This window comes from Gopherus evgoodei, chromosome 2 (genome assembly GCF_007399415.2).
Source record: "Gopherus evgoodei ecotype Sinaloan lineage chromosome 2, rGopEvg1_v1.p, whole genome shotgun sequence".
Taxonomy (NCBI): domain Eukaryota; kingdom Metazoa; phylum Chordata; order Testudines; family Testudinidae; genus Gopherus; species Gopherus evgoodei.
The window spans coordinates 249,847,892-249,854,162 of NC_044323.1; positions in this window are offsets into that span (position 1 = coordinate 249,847,892).

Consider the following 6,271-nt stretch of genomic DNA (forward strand, 5'->3'; position numbering starts at 1 on the left):
GAGCAGAAAAAAAAATTCTCTCTGGTTCCCTTTTTAAAACCAAACTGTTTCTCTCTGCTAAAAAGCCCCTAGCAGAGAAAAGAAAAATATAATATTCCTACTGGCTTCTGGATTTTATCTTTCCCAACGCTACCACTCATGTCATATAACCTATTCCCAGATTTGGACCTTAGCGTCCAAAATATGGGGGTTAGCATGAAAACCTCCAAGCTTAGTTACCAGCTTGGACCTGGTACTGCTGCCACCACCCAAAAAATTAGAGTGTTTTGGGGCACTCTGGTCCCCCCGAAACCCTTCCCTGAGGACCCCAAGACCCAAACCCTTGAGTCTCACAAGAAAGGGAAATAAATCTTTTCCCTTCCCCCCTCCAGGTGCTCCTGGAGAGATACACAGAAGCAACCTCCGTGAATCTAAGCAGAGGGAGTCCACCCTCTCTAATTCCAGTCCTGGAAACAAAAGCACTTTCCTCTTCACCCAGAGGGAATGCAAAATCAGGCTAGTAAATCTAACACACACAGACCTCCCCCTGACTTCTTCCTCCCACCAATTCCCTGGTGAGCTGCAGACCCAATTCCCTGAAGTTCCCCACTAAAGAAAAACTCCAACAGGTCTTAAAAGAAAGCTTTATAGAAAAAGAAAGAAAAATACATACAAATGGTCTCTCTGTATTAAGGTGACAAATACAGGGTCAATTGCTTAAAAGAATACTGAATAAACAGCCTTATTCAAAAAGAATACAATTCAAAGCACTCCAGCAACTATAGACATGTAAATACCAAAAAAACATATAAATCCTATCTGATCTTTTTGTACTTACAACTGGAAACAGAAGATTAGAAAGCAAGAAATAGAAAAATCCTTCCCATAGCTGAGAAAGAGTCAGGCAGAAGACAAAGAACTCAGACACACAATTCCCTCCACCCAGAGTTGAAAAAAATCCTGTTTCCTGATTGGTCCTCTGGTCAGGTGGTTCAGATTACTTCTTTCCAGGTGAAAGAGACGTTAACCCTTAGCTATCTGTTTATGACAGGAGCTGAAAATCACAAAGAGCTGGCTGGAACCTCAGGAGACAAAGCATACTCCAGAGGACACAGTAGAGAAGCAGGTGGCCGCAGAAAGTGACAGTCTGCATCAGTGACTACTGGCAGGGTGGCCAGTGGAGCAGCTGGCAGGGCAGCCAGCAGAACGCTGACCAGAGGAACAGGGTAGCCAAAGGAATGGTGAGCAGCTTGCACAGTGGAGCTGCGAGCAGGGCAGTGACACCAGAGCAAGTGGTTGGATGGTGGAGCAAGCAAGGTTTTATGTTAATTAATCTTGCTTGCAGCATTTTCCATACTTAATACTGGGAGACCTCCCTCCTTTCATTAAAAGTTTCTTTTCTTCATTCAGACTCTGTGCTTGTGAGAGGGGAAGTATTGCCTCTCAGAGGCACCCACGGGTGGTGTGTAATTTCCCCAGGTTACTGGGTGGGGGCTCGAGCCAGTTATGTATTGCATTATTGAAAAGGAACCCCTAGATATTGAAACTGGCCCTGGTTGCTGCCAACTCCAACTGACAGAAAGTTTACATTTAATTCTGGGCCTTAAAAGTGAAATACAAATTTTACCTGTCTAAAAACTAAATAAGAGTCTAAAAAGGAAAATACTTTCATGCATTATAACATTTAAAACTTTATATTTTTTAAATGAATGTATAATTTCCAAATGTTCGTACTATTAGAGCATAAATACTATTGAATGCATTCAATATCCAGTACTCCAACTTCAATTGAAATAACTAAAATCTGTCTCCTTTTGCATGAATTATCAGTAGAAAGGATTTAAAAACCATTTTTGTGTGTGAAATACATTATCAGAGTAGTTCAGAAGCTACCAGCTTTACTATAAAAGCAGTTGCTCTGTAATATCAATTTCTGCTACCAGAGAAAAGAACTGTTTTTAGAATACAAGAGTGGACAATAGAAGCAGCATCAACATTTGCTTAAAATAAATGTTAACACTGGAGATTTGAATCAATGAAATGACCAATTGCATGTTCCTTCCTTATGGATAATGCAAATAGAATCCTTTGCTTTTGGAATAGCAACAGCATATTGTATGTCAGAGTGTATACTAGCAATTTTACATCTTATATAGATTCTCTTTGGCTGAGTTTGTCAATTTTATTGTTCGCTATTGCATTGCATTTCCCTTCGTTTTGCTTTCTGAAGCAGTTTAATACATCTTTGGTCAGCACTTTGGAATTAAAGATCTTATAGAAATAAATTCAATGCAGTGACACCAAACAGGAACCCTGTCCCTTATTACAGTGAATGACCCTTATTTTAGGCACAGACTTACATGTGACTTACACAAAGTGAGTGGCATCTGGATCTTTATTATTACAAATTATTGACCTCAGCAGTGCTGACTCATGAAACTGAGAATATAACTAGTATTATTTATGTTACAAAAATGATTCCCACAATGCTCAAAGTTTCCAGTGCTAATCTTGCGCATGTGCCCCTTAGTTCTGGTCCTAGTCCTGCATAATTTGTGTTCCAGACTTTGGCCTTGGCAGAGAGCTATGTTTTGGAGGCTTTTGTCAAACTAAGGTCCTGCAGCATGTTTCTGGCAATTTTGCAAGGGGTCATTAATCAAGCAGTGGTATGACAGCTGCTGCACTGTGTCCGGTTCTGGTGTCCATAATTCAAGAAGGATGGTGATAAATTGGAGAGGGTTCAGAGAAGAGCCACAAAAATGATTAAAGGATTAGAAAACCTGCCTTATAGTAATAGACTTAAGAAGCACAGTCTATTCAGCTTAACAAAAGGTTAAGGGGTGATGATGTCTATAAGTATCTATCTGGGGAACAAGTATTCAATCTAGCAGAGAAAGATATAGCATTATCCAATAGCCTAAAGTTGAAGCTAGACAAATTTAGACTGGAAAAAGGGTGTACATTTTTGTCAGTGAGGGTTATTAACCATTGGAACAATTTATTAAGGGTCACGGTAGATTTTCCATCACTGAAAATTTTAAAAATCAAGATAGGATGTTTTTCTAAAATATATGCTGTAGGAATTATTTTGGGAAAGTTCTGTGGCCTGTGAGATGCAGGAAGTCAGGCTAGATGATCACAATGGTCCCTTCTGGCTTGGGGAACTATGAAAAACTAGAGTTGGCAACACTGAAGTAATTCCTATGTTCCTAAGCGCCATTTACCAGCTGTGTTCTAGCAAGTCTAGCTATTACAGGAGCAATATCTCCCCAAAAGAAGCTTGTTATTATAGACTTTTACTGTTACTAGTTGCCTTCAGAAATATTGGACCATTATATATATAACTATAAAGTTTCTGTCCAGTAACACATAAATTCATCCCTGTTACATAAGTATCTGGTGATTTCCAGGGTAGGTGGAAAAAAGGTGAGGGGGAAAAAATGCACCAGAACTTTGAAGAGGCTGACAGGAAGATGGTGGTGATATGAAAAGAAATTGAAAAGGAGGCAGAGGGGAAGGCTTTGGAGAAAAGATAAGGAGGTTAACAATCACCATCATGAACCTGAGCTGGCAGTGAGACATGCTGGATTAGGGGCCAGAGGTCTGGGTGGTGTGAATAAAAATGGCTCTACCAAAATAAACGTGGTTGCTTCCATTTACAGCAGCTGAGTATCTGGTCTAGTATAACTCAAAGACAGACTAGACAGCAGGGAAGATATTAGGAGTGGTACATAATAAGTTTTCAATATCACTCTGGTATATTAAGATTGTCTGCCACTTCTAGACTAGCCAATTCAAGGACTTTTATTTCTGATACGAGAAAGCTGAAATTAAAATTAATTCCTCAGTTTTAGGATTCAATGAGCATTTTATCTCAGCACCCTCAATTTCTGTCTGTCTAAGATTACCCAGTAATTCATGGGCAGGAGGTAAGCCTGTTTGCTGTGATACATCAAGAACACTACGAACCATACAGTATTATGCTCTCCCTCAGGAGCTGGCTTGCTGCCATTTGGGAATTCTGCAGATGCTACTTCAGATACTCTTTTTATTTCAGTTTCACTCTTAGAGGTTTTTCAGGTTCATCATGATAAACCAGACATATAGTACCTGATCAGGGATGAGTAAGGTTATGTCCACACTTGTGTACATTTGCAGTTCCTTGTCTGTGTACTGCTAGATTGGGCACCCCATGCCCACACAGAGGGTCCACATATATTGTGCTAGGCACCGGTGTGTGCTCTCCACACCACTCCTTTTTGGTATGCTATGTCAGCACCAACATTTAAGGGCCAATATCCCAGAGTCCTGTGCATCACAGGAGAGACTCTAGGAATGGCCTTGCTGCATGTTGCTGGAACTGTACACCACTGTCACAATGGCAATTTGACAATGGAAGCTCCTTGTTATCTCTCCCTTCTGCCAAACTGCATTAGAGATGTGGAGCAAGCCCATGATGATGTTCTGCTCCTACTCAGGGGAAATGTTCATGTGGTGCATTACTGAATGTTGAATGGAATTGTTCCAGAGAGATTTCAGACTCAAAGTGGACATGAAAATGCACTTATGTCCCATGAAACAAATATTTTGAATGGTGGGATCACAGCAGTATGGCTATGAGTGGTCCTCCGCTTCTGGTCCCAAAGAACCAGCCTGGTGTGGTGAGCCTATAATATCTTGGAAACCTGGGACGATGACCAGTGGCTGCAGAATGAGGAAGCAGACTTTCATGGAGTTGTGTGAGCAGCTTACACGAACCCTCCAGCACCAGACCATGGAAACCCATACCTGAGTAGAAACCAGTGGGTTTTGCCCTTTAGAAACTGGCAAATGACAGTTACTAGTCAGTTGCAAACCAGTTCAGGGTTTGGAAGTCAACTGTTGGGGCAGTGAAAAAAAAGGGGAAAACATTCTGAGAAGTATACCCAACAGTTGAAAATGTTGATATAATCCAAGGCCCTGATGGGAAGAGAGAAGCATCTCTATTTAGAATTTCTACAGGGAATTGTGGGTTAAATAGTAATTTAGTTCTATTTAACATGCACAAAGGTGGATTATGTGTAACACGTAAGGTTTAGGAAATAACAGATCATTTGGGATTGTATAGACTGTACCAGTGAAAGGAGGTGTTTATATAGAAAACTCAGAGGCTTTAAATTAACAGAAATTTTCCTTCCAATATCTATAAAGAATACAAGGAAAATGAGGCCAATAAAAAAAGCTCTTCTGCAATTCCTTAGGAATACCAGGAAAGGTGCAAGACTCTAAGTCATGAAAAAGATACAAAGTACAGTGCATGGTGGTCATATAGATTCAGGAAGTGAACCTGCAGAACTAAAGAATAAAGGGGCTAGAAGGCCGCTTAACTGGCTTCTGGGGGTGGGACTGAGAGTCAGACCGTGATAGGGCTGTAGTTGCTGAGCCAGGAACTGGTAGGCTGCTGGCAGGCTGAGGCTTTGGATGACAGGCAAGGCAGAGTGAGAGGGAAGAGATAACAAATGAAATGGAAATCAGGCTAGACAACGAAGCTCTGGAACGCATTGAGGAAGACTGGTTGCAAACCATGAAAAGGAAAAGGGTAGATTCTCTGAAACTAGAACAAAGGTCACCCAATAGGAGGACAGGAGCACAGATGCCTGCTTTCTCCTTTCCCTAGGGGTGCTCAATCCCCGCACAGCCCCAGGTCCTGCCCCCACTTCACCTCTTCCCCAAACCTCCATCCCCACCCCACCTCTCCCTGTCCCCATTCCTCCCCAGGCCCCACCCCCACTCCACCCCTTCCCTCAAGGCCCTGTCCCTGCCCTGCCCCAGACCCACCTCTTCCCACCCAATTCCACCCCCTTCCCTGAGCACAACCCATCCCTGAACCTCCCCTGGAACAGAGGAGGAGGAGTTGAATGGCAGGGCTACCGATGTGTGAGAAGTGCCGATGGGGGCGTGAGAAGCTGGCTGCAGGTGGGTGCTAAACACCTGCTAATTTTTCCATGGGTACTCCAGCCCTGGAGCACCCATGGAATCAGCACCTGTGTACAGGCAAGGGAAATAAGGAGAATTAAATAGTAGTAAAATCCCTAGGTAAAGACATAAAGATAGGGGATATCAACCCCATGAGGACTGCAAAGTGGGTCAAAAAAGTGCTGGGGATAGTAAGATCTAAGCAATAACCTTGTTAGTGGAATGTAAAAACAAAAAACAAATAGGGAAATTCCGTAAGACAAAGACGCTATGTACAATAAAAATAAACTATCAGATACCCAAATTCCTCACAGGAACAAGATGGGTAATATATGCC